At 32.1% G+C, this 14,195-nt stretch overlaps 1 long non-coding RNA gene and 1 pseudogene across 1 annotated transcript; one reads left to right on the forward strand and one right to left on the reverse strand.

Annotated features, from left to right (window-relative positions):
* The first annotated feature begins 1,503 nt into the window (after positions 1–1,503).
* Positions 1,504–2,522, forward strand: LOC114288903 (germin-like protein 9-3; annotated as a pseudogene).
* A 5,617-nt stretch (positions 2,523–8,139) lies between these two features.
* Positions 8,140–10,142, reverse strand: LOC145791575 (uncharacterized). The gene is made up of 2 exons (XR_014331164.1): positions 9,870–10,142; positions 8,140–8,623 (listed from the first exon to the last, which is right to left on the reverse strand). It is a non-coding gene; the product is annotated as an uncharacterized LOC145791575 (long non-coding RNA).
* Between the last annotated feature and the right edge of the window lie 4,053 nt (positions 10,143–14,195).

Consider the following 14,195-nt stretch of genomic DNA (forward strand, 5'->3'; position numbering starts at 1 on the left):
CCTAATAAAAAAAATAATTTAATCCTTTCAATTATATTCTTAAAATTTATATCCTTTACACTTTTTTTTCCAAAAAAATTGTTTAATTTTTCATTTTAAATGTTTAATTATGCTAATTTTTTTAATATAAATTTTATAGTAGAAAAATGTTATGAGTCACCGATTTTTGTGTCTATTTTATATTACTTCTAATATGAATACTTATAATTAGTTTATTTGTTTAGAGATAATTATTACATAATCCATGGCAACTAATAATATATTACCATGGAATTTAATGATTTAAAGTTGCAAAGAAAAACAAGTGATATATAGCAATCTCTCTCTCTCTCTCTTCTATTCCTGTCTACATCTCTTTTTTATGTGTGTAACTTGATATAATTTTGTTTTTTTATATTTAATGAGGCGTGTGATTATTTTTTGAACTATGTGATTGTTCTATATAAAATCAAATTAAAAAAAAAAAATTGATTATGATTGATTAACTCGATCTTATACGAAAATATAACTTTTACATTCTAGTAATTTTTATTCTTACCACAAAACTTGTGTTAAGTTGGATTGTGATTTTTGTTAAGATTTCAACGCAATAGTGCCCCCTTCAAAATCTTGACTTCGCCATTGTTTGAAAGGTCATAAATTAATTGTTCAAGGTAGCAAAATGTAAATTTTTGGATAAATTATGTAAATGGTCCATGTAGTTTCAATTTGGTTCATGTTGTTTTAATTTACTTGATTTTGTCCCTTAATTTAACGGATTGTGTCATATTGGTCCAATAAATAACGGCCGTTAGGTTTGGTGGATAGAAAGTTGTCACATGCTCAAACGATATGTCAATTTAGTCTTCGTAGTTTACATGATGTGTCAATTTGGTTCTTATTGTTTTAATTTGCTCGATTTTGATAAGGACCAAATTGACACATAGTGTAAACTACATGGCCAAATTGACATATCATTTGAGTTTTCATTCACCAAACCTAACAGTGGTCATTTATTGGACTAATATGACACAATTCGTTAAATTAAAAGGCAAAATCGAACAAATTAAAATAACAAGAACTAAATTGACGCGTTGTGTAAACTATAAGGATCATTTGCATAATTTACCCAAAAATTTTTTTGTTAAGTGAAGTGATACTAAGTGATAGTTTAAGTGAGATCGTTTAATTTGCCCAAGTTTTTATTACCTTCCATAATGTCTAATTTTCATGATTGGTTGAAGAATGAAAATAATCAAAAAAGAAAACAAAGTACAGATAACGAAATCCTCTTTGTGAAGTCCAAAAAACGTTTTAAAATATTCATTCTCAAATATGTTGTATATGCTTGATCACATTTTAAATTTTCTCAACCATATTTTATATGCTTGATCAATCGTAAACTCTACCATCATTGACAGCTAGCTGTTTACACCTCCTATATTTTGTACATGGCCTCATCAACTCAGCCAATATAGAAGAAAACACAAAGCAAACATAGTGAATTTCAACACCACCCTCCACGAAACGCCTATAAATGCATGCTTAAACCTTATATCCATTCACAACAATTTTCTCACCAACCGAATATCACTTAAAAATATTATTCTTTCACCATATCAACAATGGCTCAAAACTTCCCTAGACTCATTCCCTTTTTACTTCTGGCTTTTGCCTTAACCGCCCTTAAGACAACATTGGCAGGCGACCCTGACATTCTTTCAGACTTCATTGTCCCTCAAAATGTAAGCCATGTTGATGGTACACTGGAATGAGAGGTGTTTTTGACAAATACCCTGCAAATTTCACGGTGACAAAAGATAGTATGGCAGAGTTCCCTGCTCTAAACGGTCAAAGCGTGTCCTACGCGGTGCTCTTTTACCCTGCAGGGTCTATTAACCCTCCTCATACGCACCCTCGTGCTGCTGAGCTTCTTTTCCTCGTTGATGGGACACTTGAAGTGGGCTTTGTCGACACTAAAAACGTGCTTTATAACCAAACACTCCAAATTGGGGACATGTTTGTGTTCCCAAAAGGGCTTATTCACTTTCAGTATTTCAGTATAATCGAAACCACAATAAGTCAGCCTTGGCGATATCTGCTTTTGGAAGTGCAAGTGCTGGCATAGTTTCAGTACCAGTGTCGGTGTTTGGTACTGACATTGATGATGAAATACTTGCAAAGGCATTCAAGACTGACATTGATACTGTCAAGAAGATCAAGGCAAGGTTTCCGAAGCCATGAAAATGTTGAAAAAGCTATATAACTTAGCTATCTTATGATTCCTTTGTTGATTTCTTGAGATTGGCTTTTGGTTTTTGTGTTTGAAAACAAATAAGTGCACTGAGAGCTTCTATTTACACTAATTAAATTTCTGATTACACCCTTTTTGTATGGACTATAACACTAGTACTCTATGGGTGTAAACAGAAATTAACTTCGTGTAATTAGGAGCTCCCTACGTGCACCTTTATCATATTTGTGCAGGTCTTCATTTCTGTAATTTTTATCAATAAATATTAATCTAAGAATGGTTTTTTTTATTTGATTTTTTTTTTTGTTGGTAAAATTTAGAATTTGACCTTACTACAAATATTTCAATCGAAAAGGTGGCTTGGCATGGTTTACTGTTAGCATCCTCGAGGTGCAAGTTTAAGTCACACACACAGCCTTTCTAGAAATGAAAATAAGATTGTGTATGTATTATCTTCCTCATAACCTCCTGCTTTAGATGTAGCCTGATACACCAAGTTGCCATTTTTACAGAAGCTTCAACTTTCATATTCCACAAGCATACTTAATAATAATAATAAAATCAGTTGGGTTGTTAAAATTAATTACAAATGTTGTAAGAATTACATCATGGTTATCAGGATCTCAATTCAGATCATATGACTCCAATTTGGCCAAACAACCTGATTAAATTGCACTAACATCTAAAATTTTGTAAAACATATAGTGGTTATGGTCGTAGTTGCAAAATCATGTGAAATTGCACTATGATCTTGAATCTACAATTTATTTATTTATTATTGTTTATTTCTCATATTAATTTTGACTAAAACCTCTCTCCAATTATGAACAATTTCATTTAAAAACTAGAAAAAAAATGTGAAAAATTCTCTTTATATATAACATAAGATTTCACTAAATAAAATTGCACACCCAATAATGGTACATAATAATGTAGGATCCAACAATTATAATATATTGATTTCGGGTTCTTTCATGAGATCGTCGTGATTGTCCTCGAGTCTCATAAAGAGTTTGATTGATCGAGCCAAGTCGGATCGTGACACAAAAGAGGGCTATTAGGGGTGAGTATTCGTCAGGTCAAGTCAATACTACATAATAAAGAATTTTGTATTTGTTCAAACTTGGCCGACACTAACATTGGGCCACCATATTTGCTCGAGCCCAGCCTAAAAAATAATTATAATTGCCAAGCTCACTCATCGGGTCATAGGTTAATTTTTTTGAAAAAATATTCTATAATTAAATTCAATCACACATTATATTTCTTAAATAAATATATTGACATCATTATATTTCTTACCACAAAAGTGCGTTTTAATAAAATCAACAAAAATAAAATTTAAATCCCCCAAAAATATATATATATATATTTTAATAGATTATAATTAATTAATTAATTAATTATCGGGTGGAGCTAGATTAGGTTGAAAGTATAAATCCCAAGCCTAGTTCATTGATATATCGGGCTGAAAATATTGGTCCAGTCCAATCCTATAATTTCACAAAAAGCGAAAAGTAAAAAAAATAAAATAATGAAGGTATAAGATTTATTTACATATTCTAATGCATAAATTATTTATACCTTCATTATTTTAAAATTATATTTTTATTCTCCACTTTTTTGATATTCCCCCTCAGAGTTATAAGGAGAACTATTTATAAATTACCATATATCAAAAGAGCATTACTATTCAAATTCAAAAGTTAGACTCACTTTTCAAGTTCATGTGGTAATCAATTAAGATATCTAAGACAACTCTCTCTCTCTCTCTCTCTCTCTCTCTCTCTCTCATATCTTCCGAAATCATCAACTAATCATATCATTTACACATCATTGAATATAGAAACTGGGTTTAGAAATTGAGCTTATATATCATTTTTCATACTAAAATATCTCTCATATAACACTTAGTAGTGGTCATTAGCCCGGCCAATCCGCCTTTTAAACAAAAAAAAAATGATAATTGGATCAATCTTTTCAAAGTCTAAAATATAATTTTATATCTAAAGTGTCCAAATTTATATGCCTTTTTTATTGTCTAGTGAGAGGGAATAAAAATAACTACCAGAATTATGTGGGTCCCGCCACTGCTACGTGGCATAATTATAAATTATTATGTGTATGATAGTTATCAAATTCTTATCAAACACTGCATTAGTGTTTTATGTTGTGCAAAACTCATTAAGATATGAAATCTTATCGATATAAAAGTCCTCATCAATAAGAGATTGTTTGGGATAGGACTTCTGTAACATTCAAACTACTAGCTAAGAAAGTCACTAGATATTATAAATAGGCAACACCTTCATGGGTTGAGGTACACAATTTCTCTCTATGAATTAGTCCATTAAATAATTCGATAATATCGGAGGACTAACTTAGGCGTTGGAGGGCCCCCAGCTACGGTTGGAGGGGTTTTTGTCTTGTAGAACGATCGCGTGCTAGTGCTGATCATCTTCTTCGTTGGATTTCTTTATCAACAAGTACGTGATTTTTCTTTGCTCGTACAATTGGCGCCGTCTGTGGGAACGAAATAATTCAATGAAGAAGATTGAACCATTTACAATGATCATGCAATTCGTTATTCCAATTGATGATCATGCAATTCGTGATTTCATTTACGTGATCTGGCGCTAAGATCATCAAAAACAAAATAGGTGTAATGTTTTTGCATTGGTGTTGGCGTGCATCAAGATTTATTAGGTGGATCCATTTGAATAATGTATTGTAGATAAAGCAATTCTTTTTAGCCGTATGTATAGCGATCCATTGCGGTGTGCCAATCACATCATATTATTGGAGCACGATAGGGTTCTTTCTTCAATAATACCATTAACTAAATGAACAAGCATGGGTGCAACAAGATCGAAAGATTAACAACTTGAAGACCTAGCTTGGTACTCTAATTCAAGACGGAAGTCATCCTCTCTGTGCAGAAAAGACTGGAACGAAGCCCTATGAATTTGGAATTATTAGCTTCACGAAAAATGAACAGATAAGTTGCAACTTAAATTGGTTATGCAACTTTTCTATACTTGCACTTGGAATAAGGTCCTAAGAGGAGTCCATGTGATCAATTTCAAGAAATCAATAGAATATTGAATTCAAATTTACTCAGCGTAAGCCGATATGGACAAAATCTTGCAATGACAAACAGTGCACGGAATTTATATACTATTATTCCGATCATGGAGATATGGAAGATCAATTATATAGGATTTTTACTATGTACGGCGTATGGATTTTATGCATTATCATGTTGGACATGGAGTTTTTATTATCAATTATTATGCTACGCAGCATAGATTTTATACATTATGTCGGATTTTTATTATATGTGGAACATAGATCTTATGCATTATATCGGATTTTTATTATCTACGACATATGGATTTTATGCATTATCATGCTAGACATGGAGGTATTATTATCAATTATTATGCTACGAAGCATAGATTTTATACATTATGTCAGATTTTTATATGTGGAGCATCAACTTTTTGTATTATTATTCCGTGTTGGAAGGAGACCGTTATTTGGTCAAGTATGCTAAGATAGAGTTTGTGCTTTATGGATCATGGGGGCAATGTGAATTACGCTTCCCTTTGGTTACAAATTTTATCTCTTTGCCAAACTGGTTTGGACAAGAGATAAGTTGGCATGTTTGACCAACTTGAAAAATCTTTGTCGAGCAAACTAGATTGGCAGGTTTGACCAACTTGAAAAATCTTTATCGAGTGGGTTTTGCTTGGTGAAGTAGATTGACAGGTTTGACCAATTTGAAAATCTTGGTCGAACAAAGTAGGTTGGCAGGTTTGACCAACTTAAAAAATCTTTGTCGAGCAGGTTTTGCTTGGTGAAGTAGATTGGCAAGTTTGATTAATTTTGAAAATCTTTGTCGAGTAAAGTGGGTTGGTAGGTTTGACCAACTTGAAAAATCTTTATCAAGCGGGTTTTGCTTGGCGAAGTAGGTTGGCAGGTTTAACCAATTTGGAAATCTTTATCGAGTTGGTTTTGCTTGGCAAAGTGGATTAGTAGGTTTGACCAACTTTGAAAATTTTTACAGAGTAGGTTGGTGGTTTGTTCAACAGTGGGATTCCTTGCCGAGCAAGTTTTGCTTGCCAATAAGCAAGTTGGATTTTGGTAGTTCCTAACAAAATTAGGCATTCTTGGAATAAATTCTAACAAGGTTATGCATTTTCAGAATAAATCCTAACGAGGTTAGGTATTCTTGTAATAAGTTCTAACAAGGCATTTTCGGAATAAGTCTTAAACGAGGTTAGGCATTCTTGAAATAAGTCCTAGGAAGGTTAGGCATTTTCGGAATAAGTCCTAACAAGGTTATGCATTTTCGGAATAAATCCTAACAAGGTTAGGTATTCTTGGAATAAATCCTAACAAGACATTTTCGGAATAAGTCCTAACGAGATTAGGCATTCTTGGAATAAGTCCTAGCAAGGCTAGGCATTTTCGGAATAAGTCCTAATAAAGTTATGTATTTTGGAATAAACCCTAGCACCCATGTATGGTTTTAGCTAGGCATTATTACACGGCTATTTTTATCAGAACAACAGAAAGCTTCCACTCCTTCACTGGGTTCAAAAAGAATGAAAGCTTGGGGGCAATTGAGAGAGAATAAAAATAATTACAGGAATTATGTGGGTCCCGCCACTGCCACGTGGCATAATTATAAATTATCATGTGTATACCAGTTATCAAATTCTTATCAAACATTGCATTCGTGTTTTATATTGTGCAAAACTCATCAGGATATGAAATCTTATCGGTATAGAAGTCCTCATAGGACTTCTGAAACATTCAAACTACTTACTAAGTAAGTCACTAGATATAATAAATAGGTAACACCCTCATGGGTTGAGTGTCACGACCTAAACCTTCCCCTATAGGTTTAACATCGTAACCGGCCAGTAATCCCGGGATTACCGAAGGCCTCTGAGACATATTAACATAATATTAGGAGCTAGCGGAAGCAAATAACAAATATATAACATCCATTGAGCTATGCAGACTCATATGAGACAGGAAAATTTGAAACTTTTTATATACATATTCACACATCGTTCTTACGTCATCATATATATACAGATTAGACAAAAAGGGACTTAGCCCTATTTATATAATAAACAAAGACTTGTTTAACCAAACAAGAAAAAAAACTTGGACTTTAAGTACTTAGCCATAACCACTAGACATATCTGGAACCTCCACGGGAGGCACATAGGTTGGCTGACAAAACAGAGTCCAAGCAGAAGTTCTAGGCCTGGTCACGCGACTGATCACCTACATACATAAATAATACAGTGAGCTAGAGCCCAATGAATAATAACAAAGTAAAGAGTTTTAATAAACGATGTCCATCATAGAGTCTTATGCATATTCAGATTTCAGTCAGAAACAGATTCATATTCAAATCACATACAGAAATCAAAGGTCATACTTGTCAGTTCCATAAAGGAACCTCTGGCCGGGTACAGAATACTTGTCAGTTCCATAAAGGAACCGCTGGACTGAGAGCGAATAACTTGTCAGTTCCATAAAGGAACCTCCAGCCGGGTACAGATAACTTGTCAGTTCCGTAAGGAACCTTCGGACTGGGAACAGATAACTTGTCAGTTCCATAAAGGAACCTCCAGCCGGGTATAGATAACTTGTTAGTTCTGTAAGGAACCTCTGATACCGGGAATTTGTAACATACTCGAATCATAGCATAATGTCACTTGTAACATACTTTAATCATAGCATGACGTCGGTTGTAACATTCTTGAATCATAGCGTAACGTCGCTTGTAACATACTTGAATCATAGCATAATGTCATAAATGCTTGTTATTGTTAGACAATCATTCATAGTATAAGACATGGCATTCCATTCAACAGATCTTATTTCATATACCGAAAATAATTTAACTTGAACGTAGCTTTACTAAGTTATTACTCACAGTGTTCTGGTACTTGATTCATCCCTGCATTTGATCCTACATAATTCATAACACATTGGGTCATATTACAATTCATTCCGTTCTTTAACTTGTTTAACATTCTTAGGCTCCTTTCACGTTCTTTAATTCATTTACAATGTTTAATGCATGTCTAAGAGTGCTTTGAAGTGAAAGAGAACGGAAAACGAAGCATAAAACATCTTTTCAAAATTTCTGAACCAGGGCCCTACGCTTGAGTGTAGCTTCGGCCGCTTGAGCGGACCCCTTTGGTTTGCAAAAGTACTGGTTGCTTGCAAATTACGCTTGAAGGAGACTTTTGACGCTCGAGCGAGGAGTCTAGTAAAACAGAATACGCTTCAGCAGGACTCTAAACGCTTGAGCGGACATGTCGAATTCAAGGTTTTTCCAAATTATGTTTGAGCTTCAAACTTGGATCCAACCAATGTAATTAATATCATAAGACTTATATATAACTTTCAACATGAATATAAGGGCCAATTTTACAAGATTTGAATCTCAAATTTACATAAATCCATCTCATAAACTTGAATCATATCAAACTCACTTTATAACTTCAAAGCCTATGCAAATTAATTTTCAACTTAAATATAGGCTTCTATCCACCCAAAAACTTAAATATAGGCTTCATTTTCAACTTAAATAGTACAATTGATGATCAACTTCATGAAATTCAACATTATCATGGTTGCATGTGCCAAATAGCTTTCAATTCATTATGAAATGCATGTTTGTGCTCAAATATGCAAACTCATGACAATCCCTTACATGCATGTACACACAAACTTCAAATTCATCAAATTCAACTCAATTCATGTTCTTCATATCAAGCCCAATTCCAAACTCACAAATTCAAAAACTTGAATTGAGCTTTCAAAATAATTTCAAAACTTGGGTTCATACATGGCTTGTCTAAAACATACAAACTCTTAAATAATTAAGAAAATATGATCAATTTTAAATCATTTACGTCAAAACTTCTTTAATTTATAAATTAAGCTCATTGTTCGTAAACCCATAAATTTCCAAAGCTTAATTCTCATTTCATCAAAACATGAAATCCATTATTAGAAATCTATGATGCATGTACAATTAAAATATTAAAACTTGTAAAACTTGTTCATGCATGTAGAAATTAGACTCAATTCATGCATGATATTCCAAAATCAAATCCAAAATAATTAATTTCCAAATTAATTTTCATAAATTTGAACATAGCTTCAATTTCTCATTTTCTTTTTAATTACATAAAATTGACTTCAAGTTCTTTCTAATTAAGATCAAAACTAAATAATTTTAATTAGAATAGCTCTAATTTGGATTATTGTTAATTTTCTTCATATTAGACCCAAATTCAAATCCATAAACCTTTTAAACATGAATTAAAATCTCAAAACCTTGAATTTCTACAATGCATATTTAATTAGAGTATTAAACTTATAGAATTTGCCCATGCATGTAACAATGAGGCTTAATTTTATGCAAGACTACATCATCAACCCAAAATAATTAATTTGCATAACCATGAACCTACCTTAATTTCTTCATCTTTGTTTTTTTCTAATTTCTTCCAAATTATATGAAACTGAACCCAAACTCATCTTTAATTCAAGTGTAATACAAAGATTCTACAAAATTCAAGCTTGAAATCCTTACCTTTAATCTTCAATTTGGTGAATACTTCTTCAATCCTTCACTTTCTTAGTTTTTCTTTCTTTAGCTCTCTGCCTCATCTTCAATTCTTAGCACAAAAGTGGGTTTCTCTCTCTACATTCTTGAGATCTCCAATTACCATTCTCTTGCTTCCTCTCTTTTCCCTTTTTGCTTTAGCAGGTTATGCATTCACTCACACGCGCACACACACACACCTCACTTCTTGACCTCAACATAGCACACGTGCACCCTCCCTTGATTTCCAACACATCACATACACAGATTTCTCAATACACCCACACCCATTTTCACCCCAATACTAATTTAGTCCATAATTCAATTTATGTCTAGGAATAATTTAATTAAGCATCACTTAATCTTAATAAATTTTAATTAACACAAAATTAATTAATTATAACTAATCTCAAATCCCACATAATTTAATTAGTCTAATTGACTTCCATTAGAACCTAATTAAATATATTTAAATTTATCAATCCAAATTAGATTTTTAATCAAACTTCCAAAAGGCCCTAAACATCAAATTAAACTTATTTCCATCATCAATTTTGGTTCCTCAAATCATTAAGGTCTTCAATTTCGGATTAAATTTCAAAATTTTCGCCAATAAATTACACGCTCAATTGAATACCTCACAAATAAATTTAATTCACCAATTCTCAGAACTTAATTGACTCTAACTCGGACCCAATTAATCAAGTCTCAATTTCACAAATCTGAATCGAATATTTAATTATATTCCCATATTGTTCGATACTCGAAATTAAAATAATTAAATTCACCATTTGTACTTTCTTGAGCCATCTAGGCTTTCAATTTCTAACTCCAAAAATTAATCCTCAATAGAATCATATATGAATTAATCTCCATAATTTTCGTAAATCCCAAACTAAATTAGAATAATTAGCAATTAAAATTTAAATCTCTTTACTTAATTAAGCATTGATCAATATACGTGGTGGGGTCGTCACATTGAGGTACGCAATTTCTCTTTATGAATTAGTTCATTAAATAATTCGATAATATCAGAGGATTGACTTGGGCATCGGAGGGCCCCCGGCTACGGCTGGAGGGGTTTTTGTCTTACAGAACGATTGCGTGGTGGTACTGATTATCTTCTTCGTTGGATTTCTTATCAACAAGTACGTGATTTTTCTTTGTCCGTACACCTAGAAAATGAAAGCTAAGAAACTAGGTAGTCAAATTATTGAGTATTTCTAATTAATGATGTAATAAAAAAATTTATATGCATTTTGTTTGTGGGATTAAATATAGAGAGATTAAGGCTTGGAAAAATATGTGGGTCTAACTTAAATTTTAAGATATATTTGAAATTTGGACAAAATTATTAATGAAATAATATAAACTAGTCAAAATCACAAGATCAATTAACTGTTTTCAAATGCAGAGCTTCTACCGAACACGAAAAGCGGTCATGAATTTTGTTCACCAATTTTTTTTTAAAAAATAAAAACATAATGAGTGGGTGACAAATTTCGTTGCCTGTGTTCGTTGTCTCTAGATTTACTTTATTTTATATTTAAGGTTGTGAAGTACTGATCCCAATCATAAGAGACAAAATAAACAGGGAATTACTTGTGAACAAGATTTTGAAAACCGATTTGATTGGTTGATCCATCTTCTAGTTCAATTTCCGCCGATTCAATTGGCAACTCATTAAACCACCCGTCTTAGCAATCCAGTGGGTTTGAAAGAAGCCATTCTAAAATATTATGACGGATAAAGGATTTGAACCTCCGACAATGCTAGGTAGCTCAAATTTTTGTGGCTCAAATGGCTCAAATCTGTCAAAACGACGTCGTTTTGACAGATTTTGAGTGTAAAACGACGTCGTTTTGACAGATTTGAGCCATTTGAGCCACAAAAATTTGAGCTACCAAACATTTTCCTTTGAACCTCTAACTTTCAGAATCAGTTATTCTTGGTAACTCGAAAGATTGAGCCACAATTTGGCTCAAATCTTAGTTGGACATTCATCTCATCAAAGTAAAGTCACCTTAACAATCCTTGTCATCAATAACTTTTATAAAATTATAAATTGACTAAAAAATTAGAACTTAGAATTAGTAATTATATGCTTTTAATAACAACACTTAGAACTGAAATAAAAGATAGTCTAGATTATATTTCTGAATTAGAGAGTGAGTTAAATAGATTAAATTTTTTTTTAACTATTATCTCTGGACAATCTATAATAAATTATAGCCAAAGAATTGCTAGTATAAAAAATAAAATATTTTTAGAAAAGGAAAGTGTAAATTATCAACAAAAATTATTACAGGAGTTAATATTAAATTAGATCTAACAAAAAAGCAAAAAAGCAAAAAAAAATTTGTAAATTGGTATCAGAGCCCGATTTCTCAGCCTTGCCAATAATTCTTGCATGAGTATTAAATATAGTGAAGAAGTAGAATCTGATAATTTAAATAACAATACTTCTTTACAAATAATAATAGAACAAAACAATACCTTAATTAGGCTATTAAAAGAAATTAACGAAAAACTTAGAGCGAATCAATTATAACAAACGAAATTAGACATTTTGTACAAGATCCGGAAAAACAAGTAGCATTTTTTGAAGAAAAACGAAAAGAATTGGACTTAAATCACCATCCATATAAAGGAAATAATTCGGAAGAGCCCTTTGAATTAATTTTACCTGCAAAACAAAAAGATAATAGAGTTAAGTAACTATAACTTAAAACAGTTAGAAGAAATGGTTGAAAAAGAAAATGATGATGAGATAAAATACAAAATAATATTACAAATAGATGAACTATTAGATATGGCAAATGAAGAAATAAATAATGAAAGAATAGAATTAGAAGAAGACAACTATAAACAATTAGGATTAATCGGCTTGGGAGAAATGGAACATATTTCCCTTGAAGAATTAGAACAAGTAATGGGAAATAATGACACAGAAAAAAAAAAAGAAAATAATGTATTAAAAAATTTCGAAGACATAGAAAAAGATAATGCCTTAGAAGAATAAACTAGTAACATTAATGATATGGATATGACTGTAGTAAAACAAGAAAGAAGTAGCTCGCCTATCCCACCTAATCCAAATTATCTAGATTTTAGAAATTTTAGCAGACAACAGCTAGAAAATGATACCAGAAATTATGAATATAGAAAAAGAACGAGACATTATAGTTATCTAAATAGAGGGTCTTTTGCTAGAGGAATATCAAATTATGCTGATTTTACCCCTAGGAATGAAGTATTCTTATGGGAGGTACCATTAAAGCCAATAATTAATACAGGGTATTTATTAGATATTGATTGTGCTACAAATACAAGTGAGGTAATAAAATAATAGAAGAAAGGTATGCACCATGTCTTAAATATCCATAGCAGCAGTTGAAGGGCACAAAATTTTATAAATTATATTGAATATAGCCTTACAGGTATAGTAGCAAGCTGGTATGACAATCTAAGAGAAAGTAACAAAGAAAAATTAACAACAGAAACTACCCTGGAAGGTATGTTAAACATATTCATAAAATATATTGAAGAAGAATTCGTAGGAAAAGAGTGGGATGAAGATAAAAGAAAAAGAGAATGGGTCAGGAAATTAAGTGTAACGCCCTCAAAATAACAACAATAAACCCATCAGATAAGACATGCATTTACATATAAACTAACCACACTCTTTTATTCATTAGAGCTCCACTACATAAGTATTACATGTTAACATCATAACAAAATGCCCTACAGGCTTACAGCTTTCCAAGTTAACACTTGGTTACAACAAAAGAGTACTAACTCGTTTACACATTAAGCCCTTGGCTTGAAGTTACATGTAATACATCAAAAGTAAAACAACTACACTATGTCCGCCTCAAGCCTCCCAAGCTATGTCCTTGGAGGTGGCATGCTTCCTGTACCTGAAAATGATATTCCCATATAGGGTGAGCCACAGCCCAGTAGAAATACACTAAACCAACCATGGACAATGACTAAAACATTAGCAATTGATAGTTGGTCAACACTGATACAATCACATAAATTACATATTTATGTCAACGACTTACAAGTCCCAATTACTTTTCATTTTCCCTTTTTCAACAGATAAGCATGCTAGCTCTATCATCATTTCCACAGATATGTATAAAAACAATATCTCACATTCAGATAAGCATAAAAGCTATATCCACATTCTCAACAGATATGTATATCAACAATATCCACAGATAAGCATACAAGCTGTATCCACACTCTACAACAGATATGTATATCAACAATATCCACAGATAAGCATACAAGCTGTATCCACACTTC

Source organism: Camellia sinensis, chromosome 1, assembly GCF_055761805.1.
Source record: "Camellia sinensis isolate YWXY chromosome 1, ASM5576180v1, whole genome shotgun sequence".
Classification (NCBI taxonomy): domain Eukaryota; kingdom Viridiplantae; phylum Streptophyta; class Magnoliopsida; order Ericales; family Theaceae; genus Camellia; species Camellia sinensis.